Source organism: Megalops cyprinoides, chromosome 22 (assembly GCF_013368585.1).
Source record: "Megalops cyprinoides isolate fMegCyp1 chromosome 22, fMegCyp1.pri, whole genome shotgun sequence".
NCBI classification, from domain to species: domain Eukaryota; kingdom Metazoa; phylum Chordata; class Actinopteri; order Elopiformes; family Megalopidae; genus Megalops; species Megalops cyprinoides.
In genome coordinates this window covers 21,887,136-21,902,203 of record NC_050604.1, presented here as the reverse complement: position 1 = coordinate 21,902,203, position 15,068 = coordinate 21,887,136, and the positions used below count along the sequence as shown (strand labels likewise).

General features: G+C 39.7%; 1 protein-coding gene across 13 annotated transcripts in view; it reads left to right on the top strand.

Annotated features, from left to right (window-relative positions):
• Positions 1-381: 381 nt before the first annotated feature.
• Positions 382-15,068, top strand: part of tenm3 (teneurin transmembrane protein 3) — a 258,447-nt gene continuing 243,760 nt past the window's right edge. For 10 of the 13 annotated variants that reach the window (XM_036516763.1, XM_036516762.1, XM_036516761.1 and 7 more), the window contains exon 1: positions 13,841-14,355. The gene's annotated coding sequence lies outside the window, so the exon portion shown is untranslated. Of the gene's footprint in view, positions 423-13,839; positions 14,356-15,068 lie in introns of those variants that run through there. The other 3 variants (XM_036516759.1, XM_036516756.1, XM_036516752.1) reach the window with 2 other exon arrangements.

The following is a 15,068-nucleotide window of genomic DNA, read 5'->3' as shown; positions in this document are numbered from 1 at the left end:
AGAACGAGGGGAAAAATAATGACAGGTCTTTTTTTCTTTTCTTTTTTTTTCTCCTTCCTTCTTCTTCGTCTTCCTGATTGCACCATTCTGTTTGCTCGGAGAGCACAAAACGCAGTAAGTGGGCCACAAAAAAAAAAAAAAAAGGAGGGAGAGAGAATACAGTAAGGAAACTGTGCCTGCTGTCCCCGTTTATGGAATTTAACTTTCATTTGTGTTTTTTTTTTCCCTTCCAGGATTTAGTTCCTGCCATTGGATACCAAAAGAAAATTTGCTGCGGAGGAAAGAAATGCCGATGGATTAGTTTTTTTTTGTTTTTTTTCTCTGGTCCTTTTATCTGCTGTTTCATTTGATTTTTTATTTCTTTTTATTTTACGAAGACAGTGATCTGATGACAAACCTACACACCCATTCCCTACTTTCAGGTGAGCACAAGGGATTATATTGTTTCAGAGGATATTTGTATCTGTTCATTTAGAACTTGTGTGCCTGAAATGTTTGTATAGATATTGGTAATATATTTTTGTAATATCTTTAAATTAAATGCGCATAGAGATATGTTGTGTTAACAGGCTGAATCTAAAATATGTTCATAATTGAGTATGAATTTGGTTTGCTTTTTACTTGGTTATTTCCGATTCTGTTTTGAGTGCAAATTTTATTATTCGGGTTACATACTTAAAGTGGTTCAACGAAGCATACTAGAGAGGTAGAAAATGTCTCGAGGTAAAAAAATATTCAGGGATATTATTAAGGGTGAGACATTTCCCCACTGCACTGATACCAGAAGGCAGTTGGCAGCACAACACTGAAAGGACCAGCTCCCAAGCTCTGCTGCAGCTGAGAAAACTCCTGTGTGCAAACATTTACATTGAGTGCCTCCGTTCGCCGGGCCGCCCCACGCAGAGGCTGACGTCATCCGCGCAGCAGCCAATCAGAGGCCCCCTCTGCCAGGTCTCCACAATCAAAGTGGTAATATTCTTATGATATTAAAATTCACTCCTAGGCCGGGGGCTTTGTACACACCAGGCTGGGAGAGTGAGAGGGAGATAAAAAGTTCCTGAGCTCCCCGAGTCACTCCACGGGTGGGCTCCCAAATACCGCCGTCCCACAGTTCACTTTGAAAAGCTCACCCCTCCGCTCCTCTGCCTCTTCAGAGTGCACAAAACAACACTCCGCCAAAGTAGGACAATGGGGGATACACAGTTTCTCAACAGTGCAATCTGTATACGCAGCCTTTTTTTTTTTTTGCTTCTTCTTCTTTTTTTTTTTTTGGTTGACAGGTTGTCCTGTCATTGTGGTCAATACTGTTTGACCAATTTATACTGTTGTTTCATTGCTGAAGGACAGTTCTTCTGTCAGCTGATGAATGCGCTGTTTGCATATTGGTTGTTTTTTTGTCAGCCGGTTTTCCATTCCCACAAAGTCTTTATTTATTTATTTTTTATTTATTTATTTATCTACCGTGTGACTTTGGCTCCTAGGCTTTCCAATGCTGACATTGTCTTTTTCAAACTAAGACCAGGAGGGGAGCTGTTTGAATAGCCTCTACTCCAGCAGGATTCCTTTTTAAAAATGACACACATTGTTAGGTTTGGAGTTTCTGTGCAAAAAGGGGGCTGAATTACATTTTCTCTCCGATGAATGGCAGACTTTGGGCGAAATTATTGGGCAATTGCATGCCTTTTATGCAGATAATACTGGCTGATGAAAGCAATGTTTTGATCTGCTGAGAATAAAATGCAGATCCTGGGCTGGGCTGCAGTGGCTGGAGTAAAGCTGTATTCTGTGATAACTTCATCTCAGCATGAGGTCAGGCGCGGGCGAAACTCGGGGAGGGGATTAAAAAAAAGGACACAGCCAAAGCAACGTTCTGGCCACCCGCTGTGCCCCAGGGCCGCGGACTATGGCTGATGTCTCTGATCTGCGGTGGTATTGTTGAACTTTCCCTCTCCCAGACCAAGAAAAAGAGAAGTCGCCTCGTTTCTGAAGCCCCCGGATTAAGCCGGCCGCCATTTTTTCGTAATTACCGAAGCCTCTCTCGATTCCCCATCCGAATTGTGCGGCGAAACGTTGCTTAAAGACCCGCGAAACATCATCTCGTATCTGCTGTCCTTCATCTTAATTCCAGCCTTGGTTTGGTGCTAAAAAATACCTCTAAGAGAGAATGGAAAGTATTTTCCCCCATAAAACCAAATATTAAAAGTCACAATCCATTTTCAACAGCTAAAACAGCAGCCAAAAAATAGCAGCCATGTTTTCTTTCAACTGTTACGTTTATTGTGAATAATGATTGTAATGAAAAGAGGACCCCCAGCCAACTGTACAGCTGACAAAGGGCTCCATTATTTACACCTATGAAATGGTATCACCCATAATGACATTCACTCCACCTAAACTCTGGTGGACGCTATGAGAAAAAAAAAAAAAAAAAAAAAAAAAACCAAAAAACAGCAGAATAATTTCTTGGAAATGTAACATATGCTGTAAAATTTTAGCACAAAAAGCTGGAGAGATGTCGCGTGGCATAAAAAAAGAATACAATAAGAAGAATTTCTGTCCGATTCATTTTCCAGTTGTTAAACTGCTTGGTGACAAATTGTGCATGTTTATGCGCGTAGGTAAATGATTGGCCTATTTGCAAAAGGGGAATGTTGCCTATGATGGTTTTCCATAAAGGTGAATGTAATTTCACTCATACATGGCAGAGAACAGAAATGGAATATTTAAAAAGATACATTCAAAGGAGTGCCTATTATGTTGCATGTAATGGATAACTATAGCTAGGAAATAATTATATTAATAATATTATGTATGAGTGAATGTAATTATGTTGCATCTATTATATTGCATGTAATACGTACCCATAGCTAGTAAATAACACATTACTGATGATAGATTTGACAGTATGACAGGACTCATCATATTATATTAATACAACTATAGCTAGAAAATAATAACAGTAAATGTTTTGGGTGAAAAGCAGACAAAAAGCAGGGTTCACAAATATTTTTTCAAATGATGGAAACATAAAACAAACTCGGGAAAAAGTAGCACAGTATACCAAGCTAGTATATCAAAAATACAAACATGAACGCACATGTGACCATTGTAAAATATCTGGTAAATATTGCACGATATATAATGTTATATAAATGTTTTCACATTTTATACATATATTGTAAAATATATGTTTTTCTGTATGCCATTTTCCAACATCTTTTTAACAATATACATAAATTGCCCTATAAATCAACACAGTCAGCAATATATTCATATGGTATGCGGTATATTTTGACATATCATGCCTTTTCTCCTTTTTTCTTTGTATTCATGTACACAACTACACATTCATGTACACATGCGTTTGTTTTATTTTGTTATTTGATTTCTGTTGTTGTACTTCTTACCTCACAAGGTGTGACATCTATGGTATGTTATTCTGGTTGGCAGTAAGCAGGCTGTACTCACCCAAAGATGAAAATCAGAATTTCCTAAATAATATTAAAGCTGCTTGGACGTTTTTCTTTTGCGTCTTCTCCTGGACATTGCCTCTCTTTGCCATTACAGGCTAGTTGCGGTGGTCAATGAGTTTGTGCTAATTCTATCTCCAAACCCATATTCCAGGAAAGAGCTCCATATGTTCAATTATACAATTACGTCATTTCAAATTTAGACAGATGTCTCATAATATGCTCCAAATCCAATCACCCTGGCTTATTCTTTGAATAATGTATTTATACCAAACATGTGACCTGACACATTTATAGAGCAGATTGTTGTTGTTTTCATTGTTATTTGTAATGGCCATCAGTTCTGTTATAATTCTTACAAGGGTTCGTATTTATGGTGGTACTATAGTGCTTGTGGTTGTGGCACACATCGTGGCAAGTGTTAGTAGCTGTTGCAATTGTACTATTTTACAATATGGATTTATTTTCTGAATTCTTATCTGTGATATTAAATTTTAGTCAGAACATGAATGAAATGAAACATCTTTTAATTTTTTCAGTTTGATTTTTCTTTTATTAAAATTTGTTTGTTATGATATGATAACCTATATTCAGTCACACAAATCAGTCTGCAAGTTGCAAGAAATCTGGTAAAAAAAAATGTATTCAAATAAGAACAAATAATTGTACGAAACACAGTACAGTACACAACAACAGTTATCAAATCTACATTATGGCTGAAATTTTCAACGCAAAAGGCAAAATGGCGACCACATATTACTAATTCATACATTTTTCTTCCAGGGTGTTTTTCTTAATATCTGTAGTGACCCCACAAATTGAATACTGTGATTAGGACTGACAGAGTTATGGTAATGTGGACAAGTCCCTTGAAAGGTAACCTGTCGGTGGAGACTCCAAGGTCCTGCAGACACAACAGGCTGCCCCAGACGACGAGTGGGCTTGTCTCTGCCGATCACGTCAAGCCCCCCATTTCATTAAAAATGGCCAATCTTGCCCGCAGCTCAGGAAATATCCCACACCGTCACACCTGCATCGTGTTACACATTTCATATGCACACAATAACATCCACGCAGATCAAAATATCGACACCCTTCAATTCCAATATATTTGATGTTGTTCAGCAGGTCCTTGGGTTCGCTAAGTATGATCAACTAGATGTTAAATGAGCCAGAGGAGACTTTCTATGTACTGTGTGTTGTCAGTGAAAATAATAATGTTACTCACAGCCTAACAGTGTTCCTTAAAGCAGTTAAAACATTGCGCATAGTGTTTTTTGTTTACACAAACCTCATTTGTTTTCATAGATGCTGAAAAATGGAGGATGTAAGGTCAGATTGAACAGAAGAGTGGAATACAAAGCACTGGTAGAACATTAACGGCGCGGCGAACCCTGGCTTTCCGCGAGCTTGTTTCCCGGCTTTGCGAATCTGTGTGATCTACGGCATTATCATATCGGATGGACTGCGTGTAACCTTTCAGCTAAACTGGGGTATGCACCGGTGTGAATCACTGGGGAAAACAGACAATTCAGATGTCAGAGGTTCTCATAACTTTCTTTAGGATCATTAAGTAAGCAAGCTTGGTTAGATTCCATCATAGATTTTTATAGCTTTAGAGAAATCGGCAAAGCTCCAATGATGTTAAGTAACAGTATGTTTTTTTTTTAAGAATCTGAATGGCACTTCCTATACCGTGTTTTATATAGCTATGTATTGTGTCTTTTATGCTAAGCAAACATGCAAGATATTAAATAACAAACAAAAAATATTTAGCTTAAAATGATTTAAAATACTTTCAACATAAGAAAATAAACTATTACTTTATCAACTATAACTGCAGATATTTAAATGTCACACTTACAGTAATAAATAGATGCTTATAAATGTAAATGTTGATAATACACAGATGTCTTCAACCAAAGAAAATAAATACACATTTATACAGTTGCATGAGGAAAACTATACATAGATTATATGCCAGGTTATACAATGAATCTCAAAGCGCCCACCCTGGAATTCTATTCTACATCTGTATGATGTAAATACTCAGGTGTTTAAATTTAAATAAATAAAACTATAATGATAAACAATAAAAAAGAAACTGTCTAAAGAAGACAAACTATAATACCACATCTGTATAGAGCAAACATTTGGCTTCCTCAGTAGTGACCTCATATAATTTGCCACAGTGGCTAAGGCGCTTGTTCAATTCTTAGTTGCAGTCCATTAGAGACTTATGCTCAAGTGTTGAGTTTAGCTAGCTATTTGACATACCAAACATCTACAATCTGATTGATGTATTCTGGGTATGTCCAGCTGAGAATATTTCCAAGTGTTTTAGGGGTGAGGGTAGGAGGTAGGTTGTCAATATCAAGTTTAAATAATATATCTATTTTTAATCATAACTGAACACGCATCCAGTGAACAGAACTCAAGGTTCCCTGTAAAGACTCCAACATTGACTACGCATTAGAATCGGGAAGTGGACAATGACACTGTAATTGAAAAAAAGGCCTCATTTTAAATGGAATAAATGCATTTCTGAGGTATGAGGTCATGAGGTACATTCACTAAATAAAAGGGTCATTTTCCCCCATTGGCACAGACCTTTCCTGCTGCACATATGGTGATAATATATATATATATATATATATATATATATATATATATATATATATATATATATATATATACATAAAATAAAAAATAATTCCTGCCATTGATCCTTACAATGGCCACCATTAAAAGCACTGAATGCGGTGTTGTCTGCAAGCCAATACATTCGGAGTCATGTGATCAGACCCTCATCAGTAACACAAACCTAAAAGCTTGGTCTGAGCCGTGTGTGTAAGAATACCAGCATAGTATTCCTTTCAAGCCATGTAGATTTCTAAGTGCAGTGACATCGTTTATGCATGTGTATGCTTTTGCAATTAATTACACTGTTTTGTAATTCTCTGCCAGCTATCTGTTACCAGGCAGAACGGTATTATTTAAATCGTTGCTTTTTCACAGAAATACAGTAGTCTCAATAGAATGCTGTTCTGTTGTTTCGTTGATCAGGTTATTGCCACATTTTGTTGATCCCATTCTGAATGAAGAGTATGGTGTGTGCTTCACCTACAGTGCACAGCAATAACTTTCTTTGTCTGTCCTTTATTTTTTAAGATCCTTGTGTTAGAGAAGATACGCATCCATTGAGAAAATAAAACGGGAATATGAGTCTCCCGAACAGAGATATAAAAGGGTACTTTTTTCCCTCGGTAGGTATTAAAGTTGATACTAGATGGCTGTGGTTGCAGCATTCTCAGCTTTTTCAAAATATTAATACCGATGTACTTACAGAACATGATTAATGTAAAATATATATGGAATTAGATCCAGTTGTCTTAAAAGTCCCTCCAGCCAGAAAATGAAACCTAATTCTTTATCAGACAAAAATAGCCATGTATGAGAAACAGAACATCACTCTTGTGAAAACAGCATGAACTTGAAGAGGAACTGGAGAGGAAAAGCTTGTGCTGTGCTCCTGAATATATGTACATGAGTATTCACAACAGCACTTCATTCCCCATTATAAATGTTTAGGTTTGTACTCTTCAGACATAGGTGCATCACAGCCTTGTAGACTGTTAAGAACTTCTTAGAGTTTCCCAGGGGTGCTGGAATTCTTCCCCCCCAGGTCTGGCCTCAGACTGAATTTTCTGGCCTTGGCAGTATCCCATGTGCAAAGCAAAGAGCCATCAGACACGCACACCTATTCTGAAGTGTCCAGAAGTGTATCTCCACCACATAACAGTTTGATATTAATTTCTTACCTTCTGAGGCAGTCAAATGTGGTTATGGCCAATCCATCTACCCATACATGATGTTATATTATCTTTACGTATATTATGTACCTTAATATTTCTTAAATATTGTGTTACCATATATTATGCATGTACAGGGCATGGTAAATCACGATCATGATTTATTTATTTGCTTAAAAGACAATGTACATGTTACACAGGGGTGGCATTTGTAGCATAGCAGTAAAGTGCAGGGCTTATAACCAGAGGTTGCTGGTTTCATTCCCTGGTGGGGCATTGATGCTGTGCCCATGAGCAAGGAACTTATCCCACAATTGCCTTAGTAACTATCCAGATCTATAAATGGGTAACATGTCAGAATTGTAAAATATGTAAGTTGCCCTGGATAAGAGCATCTGCTAAATGACAATAATGGAATGCTTTGCGTTTTACTGAAGCCGTTCAGGTAAAGTACCGGTCCTCAAGAGTGCAATAACAGAGTCTAATCTGGGTTTCAAACCCACACCATTCTGTTTACAAGCCCAGTTCCCATCTCACGCATGCAGCGGTGCATCAGTGCTGATACTCAGATGGGAGCGCAATGGTGGAGGGTTGGGGGGGGGGGGGGCATTTTCCCATTTTCTCTTCCTGTGTTTAGTCTGGTCATTTGGTGCAAGAGCAAATCACCCAAGTCAGAACCCTGCAGCGCTTTAATGTCCAGCGTCCTCGAGAGATCTGACAAACGCTGAACGCTGGTATGTCAGTGTTTTCACGCGAGTCCACTTAGGGTGCAGTTCATTCAAAGCGCTGAGGAAGCCGGGCCTCCGCTGTCAGTGGCCAGTTAAAATCTGTTGTGGAAAGTAAGTCTTGTCCTTTGCTGAACGAAGCCCATTAGTCATATACCAGCATGGAGAGCAATTTAAAGTGCAGGTTAGGACAGTTTAGGACAAGACCCCCACCGTACTAGACATAGAGATGAAAAGCATATATTAATTTTGCGGGTTACACTTTTTCAGGTATTCATTTATCAGATGTCATTAATAATCTATACATATAGCTACGAGCACTTATGGATACACACAGAAATATGTCAATAAATTATTCAATTTTTGCAGTTTGATTGGAATCTCTTCAGCTATAGAAAGCTTTTAAATGTCATTTGTAATGGAACAAGAATTGAATGGAGAAAACTGGAAAAAAAGTCAACTCTTTCAAAACGAGATGAGTGAGGATGTATATCATTAGTCCCCCCGCTCCCCTGTTGGTGTCAGGTTACAGATGGAGGAAGGGAAAAGTTCATGTTAACAAGAGGCATGACTTTGAAAACTAACTCCTGCAGAAAAAAAAAAAAGGAGCAAGTTGAATTAATCATCAGAGCATGTTCCCCTATCCCACCGCGCTAACCAGAATGGAGAAACATGCAGTAGATGTCTGTTAATGATGTAGCTGATAAGATTTTTGCATGCTGTTGCTTAACTGGTCATGCCTTCAAAACGTGAGTTCAGCTCATGTTTCATCTTCATTTCCTCCCCAAATTACACATAAACAGCACATTCTTTGTAACCTGGAGCAGAATGGGATTCACCTTTTCCCAGTCACTTGGACAATGTGTATACACAGCAATCTGGCCTTGTATGGGGAAGGTGACAGACATGCAGGCATGTGGTACAGATCTACTACAGCACTTGTGAGCCTGCTGCCCCATTTTAATGCCCTTCCAGGCAGATGCAAAGTCACCAACCTGTTCAGAGCGGCCGTTTGCTACCTGCTGCCAGGTGTGTGTCCGTCCGTTGCAGTCCAAGGGACAGTGACTAGACACCCTGCCACAGCAGTAGGTCTGTTGACAGGGAGAAAGACATTGAAGGGATATATATGTATGTTGCTGTTCTTATGTTTATTAATATCATTATCTTTTAGTTATAACTTACAGCTGTGTTGTGGTTTGTGTTAGTGCAGAGTCCTCTTTTATGCATGCTTTGGGAATGCTGTACTCGTCAGGGGTCATTTCGGTCAAGCGCATTCGAATTTGAATTCAACATCCTCCCCTGCACCATTTCTCCTCTGTCAATTGAGAGATGGAGAGGAGAGAGGAATGATACCGCCCGGCCTTTTTCTGTGAAACCCGACCGCAGTCATATCACACAGCAAAAACACCACTAACAGCTGTGTCCTGCCATGAGAGGCTAACCCACTGCAAAGCGGCACTGTCTGCTGATGAGAGAGGAGAGGAAGAGTAATTACCTAAAGTGTAATAATCTGAAGTGTAGTAATCGTTTCTGTTGCGTGTTATTTCACAGTGCACGCCTGGTGTTTACTTGTTGTCGTTAAAGCTTTGGCAATGTACTAATAAATGTCATGCCCGTGCAAGCATTCGAAAATTGAAAGAGAGAGAGAAAATAGAAAGAGAAAGAGGGAGACATACAGATCGAAAAAAAAAAGACAGGAGATTTCTTATTTTTTTGGTCTGAAGAGGTCTGATGACCGGTCTGCCGGAGGCAGGACAGAGCGGTAAAGGAGCATAGGCTCGCGTGAGATTTTGGAGCTGGGCTGGCACAAGGTGGGCATTGTGGCATAGGGGGCAGCAGTGTAGCGTCCTGGCCAGGCAGTCGGACTGAAAGGTTGCAGGATCAAAGGAGCTTGCCGTACCCCTTGTGTGAGGCGCACAGCCTGAATACCTTGGGTAAATATCCAGCTGCGTAAGTGGATAAAATGTGAAAAGTAAGCTGCGGACGTCGCCCCGGATTAGGGGCGTCTGCTAAGCAAACCCGTTCTGTAATGTAATAACTTTCTGCTGGTGCGGATTGCTTTTGCTGGTCTGGCACGAATGTCCAGCGGGTTTTCAACGAGCCCCAGAGGTACGGCCTGACCAGCAGCCACCGTGGAGGGAAGGCGAACTTCCCGCTTTCGTTCTGAACTTCTGACCTGAGAGAGGGTGTCACAGGTCTTCAGGTTTTTTTTCTTTTTTTTTTTTTTGCAGGGTTGCAGGGGAAAAAACACAGTAGCAGTGAATGGTGTGTTCTGATCCACGCAAACCCCTTCTCCTCCACGCAATCGTCCTGCTTGGTCGGGTTTCTGTCTTAATATGTTTAAGCAGCAGCTCGGATCTGACCCGCAATCACATGAGCTGTGAGGGTCTGGTGTGGTGGCACAGTGCAGCAATCACAGCTACAGGATCATAAATGACTCTCATTGACAAGCTTTGGTTTAGGGACAGTAACGGGATAATTTCCTAAGTAATGTCATCTTTGTTTATGTTTCTTAGGTGCCATTCGTTTGTTTTAGTATGAATTATGCGGATCTGTTATCACATTCGGTGTTTGTGTCTCACAGTAAGGCAATATGAGTCTTCCTGTTTTGTTTTTTTTTTCCCCCCCTCATCTTTTCTCATCTGTTTGGAGTGTGGATAAGTTAGCCGTCTGTGTTTAGAAATCCACTCCCAGGTGTGCTGCAGTGTGTGTGTGTGTGTGTGTGTGTGTGTGTGTGTGTGTGTGTGTGTGTGTGTGTGTGTGTTGTGTGCACGTGGGTGTGTTCGTGCCCTGCCTGCGTGTGTGTGTGTTAAATGTGAAGTGCTTTGATGATGTTCATTGCGGTTTGTTTTTGCAGATGGTTCAAATGTTTTTCTGTTTCACTGCAAAGCTCCAACTCCAGGGGCCTTTTAAGATGGCGCATTTATCTACATGTTTCTCTTTGGTGAATCTAATCTCTTACATACTGATAGTTAATACTGCAGGTTATAGTCATAATAGGTGATAGTTAACTGACAAGTTAACAGTCTCCCTGTTTTGATCATTCCCCCCTCCCTGCACTCCCTTGGAAACGGTTTCTGTTTGAAGTGGTACTGAGGCTGATAATTGGACAGTGATATCTCAGAGAGGCTACCATCAGCCTATCACGCATCTCTTAGAGAGCTACAGTCCATGCAGTTTGTCACGTACAGGAATGGGCCGTGGCTATTGGCTTTCCTCAGATGTATGTACACACATAATGCACAGACGCATACACACATGCATATATACATTCAATACAAGCATAGTGTGCTATTGTAGTGCAGTGTTTTATTCCAGAAGGATCATGTGTCATGGTGAAACCTGAAGGAATTGGATACTGTTTATTTTTAAAGGCTGAATGTCCATAGATTTGTCCCTCTTCTTTTTGTTTTTTTTTTTTTCTTCCACATCTAACTCTTGATGCCATTGTCTAATTTTTCTACAGTGCAGAATAGCTAGGGGTCATACTCTCCATACTGTTCATCTATGTCCATTTTTTTTTCTGGTCAGACTTGGTCCAACGCCATGCACACTGCAGCCACTTTGCACATTTTCCACACACGTTCAGAATTTGGCACATTTATGAGGCATGGGTGGTCCCATTGTCTCTGCTGTTATTTCTAAACAAGATTTATGCATAAATATTTGCCACTCACTGATTCAGCTACTGTTTGCCCAGTTTAAATTGCGTCCAGATGTAATCTTGACAAATCCAGCCATTTGGCTTGAAAGCCCTTGAAACATATATTTGTAATGAATTGGAGCACTCTGTCTTCTAATTCTTGATTGAGGCCTGGATCGAACTCTGGTCTACTGCGTTACACTTTGACCCTCTTGACCCTGTTAACTGGTTGGAAATTATGTATGTGTAGAGACTCACATCCGAAACTATTTGTTTGCGTAAAACATTGTAAAGTCAAGTTTAACGGGGAAACTGTAGTGTTTTTTTTTTCTTCAAGACATTTCCAGTCCAGTTTTTGTCATATATAGTGCACTTTATTTCACTGTTCCACCCAGTTTTCAAGTTTCATAAGATTTGGTACAAATATTACATAGCCATGGAAGTGCCAGCTGCTAGTATTTCAGTCTTGCAGCCAAACATTCTCTAAGTTTCCACATGCCCCACTTCACAATGGTATAGTACATCTGCAGAACCACATGGCCACATGTGGCCATGATTTTGTGTTTCCACCTTTAAATCAGAAAGTGGCAATCCGTCCCATAAACTTGTCAATTATGTGTCCATGACATCAGATACAAATACACAAAGATTCATCCCTTAGCACTGTTAAGCTGGGAATGATCAGGGTTTTAAATGTTAGCTTTTGAATTATGACTAGCTTAGGACATCCAAAAGCTGAGTAATAATGAGTGCAATTAAATTCTTACTATTTGCAGGTTTACTTTAAAAACAATGCCAAAGTGTTCCTTTTATCCCTTATTATTTCAAACAACATCTATTACAGCCTGCAAACCTCGTGGTTGTGATAATTACAAGAAAACATTCAACGTTAAGACACCTTCCTAAATCTTGCTTGTGACAACTGTTCTGTAGGATATCACATTTCAGCCATTTTGGATTTGTGTCATGTGACACCAACCCTATAAATATATGAAATTGCATGTTGCCACAAACAATAAATCATCAGGTTAAAGATTCAGTTTGAATTATGTGATAGATATCTTAACTATATCCAACAAGCACAAAATACTGTGTATTTTAATTTTATGCAAAACCTGACTCAAACACCATGAGATCGGTCTGCTAAATAGTTTCTAGGCATATGTCCTAATAAGCTATTATCCATAAAGCTTTGCACAACTCACTCCAAATATGGATTTGTCTGTACCTGCCATATTAGACTAGCAAAGGGAGACAATAATAATAACTTTTAAATCTCTTCGTTTAAATGAGACACTTCAGACGTTTTGGGTAAAATCGTTACATCAGTACCAAGAGGAGATTGACTTCAAGGTGAAAACGAGTTTTTGCAAATCTTCGATTTTGTGTCACATGTTATCACCTTCAAAATATCGTAGATAAACCTGCATGCTGCCACCACGTTGTTGTCTTGCTTGGGTGATTTACTTTTTTTATATAGTTGGTGTTTGCACTACGTTATAAAGAGCCAAGTTTTCTGAAAAACATTGCTCAAATGGTTTATTTTTTATTAAATAATAATAACAATAATAATAATAATAATAATAGTGTCTTTGAACATTTTAATGGTACAGGAGTAAGGATGTTGTATGTGAGATAATTAAATAAATACAAGTAACGTAACGGTCCTGTTGCAGTTGTCAAAATAAAATAATCGAAATAACCCTGCGAGAACAATAGCGTTGCAGCCGTTCGGTTAGAAAGAACGATCATCTCAGCAAGTAAGGTAGCGAGCTCGGTTCCTTTGATCATCATCACTTCAACTGCTGCGGCTATTAATAATGTATATAAAAATTGTTATGTAAGTTTACTACTACAGCGCCCCTGTAAGTGTAAATAAAATAGCTCCTCCTCTCCCACAAGTGCTAAGAGTCAAAAGGCAAGCTTAATGAACCCCTAAATTAATTAACTTTTAGCAATCAGATGCATGCCGACGTCCTCGTCTGGACAGCGAGCGGCACGAGCCGTTCATCCAAAGTGAAGTGTTAGTCATGGATGACCCCTAAATTATTACCGATATAGTGCTAGATAGATGCACTGATTGGACGCAGCAGGGGGAACACTCGGGCTGCACATTCACCAGCACCGAAAAGGGGGAGATACTTTGAAGCGTTTAAAGGACGAAAAAAAAATCTCACCCTTCTGTCCTTTGCAAATTAACATCCTCCCTTGCGTGTGCAAGAAAAAAAAAGATGTTCGCTTTCGCGCACTGTGACACATCAGGCAGGCTGTAGTTTTTCGGAGGCGGTGGTTTTCAGCGAGAGCGTCCCTCTCATTCGACCTCCCCGTGCCTCTGGTAGCTTTTGGTTGGTAGGGTCCTTGGCAGTTACACATGTGTGCCTGTCACCACCAGATCGTTCATCTCGGGAGTCCTCGCTGTCTCTTCTCTGTCCCCCTTTTTCACATGGGCGACGGCATCCAGCCCGTGCATTTCAGTATCCTTCTGCATCTCCCTACCTTACTCTCGGCGCATGTTATATTCCAGGAACAAAAAGCCCTGGGACAATAACGCCGAAATAACCGGAGAAAGTGCGTTGCGCGGAGACTTGTTTGTTGCCGATTCTTTCATCGAAGAACAGCGCTGTGTTGCGGGGAAGTTGGGGCATCTTTCGGTGAAGTTTTTGCTACGGCTCTGGACAACGGGATGCTGAATGATATTACTCCAGGTAAGGGCCTGAATAGCACCGCGTTTGCTCCACACTTCAAGAGTTGCCATGTTTTCTGGTTAAAACACAAAGCTCGTGTAATCGGTCGCAGTCTCGCTACACCGCATTTGCAATAAGTTCTTATCGTTGTAGTGTCTAGTTTTTTAGCGAGTAGTCAGTGTTAGCCTATTTACTTTTTTGCGCACTATGATTTGGCGAACTTGAATGAACTGAAATAACTAGCTAGTCTCTATTATGTGTTAGCTAAATATCCTCAGCAGAATTCTGATAACTGATGGGGGACTGCGATATTTATTAGATTTCTTTTGAACAGTGTCTGCTACATCAGCTTGATTTACTGACAAATTTGTTTAACAATAGCGTACATTCACTCACCGAAAAGTAGGCTAAATAATGGCAGTAAAACGACTAATTTGAATGCAATCGGCTGCAGCTGGTACATTTTGACATTACTAAGTGGGTTAATAACAACAATTTTGCACATAACATTTAAATGCTGAATTACCCAGAGCGTGCGTGGGAGCATTAAATAATTCTTATTCAAAAGAAAATTTTTATACATAGTTGATGGCAAATTTTCGTGGTTCCGTTTGCAAACTGTTAGCTACATTTACTACGTGCAGTCCAGTCTGCAAGCAGCATCATTGATCCGGTTTGTGAGTAAGTTTGTTTTTATGTTTTGTTGTCAGATAAAATGTATTGATATCAGGGGT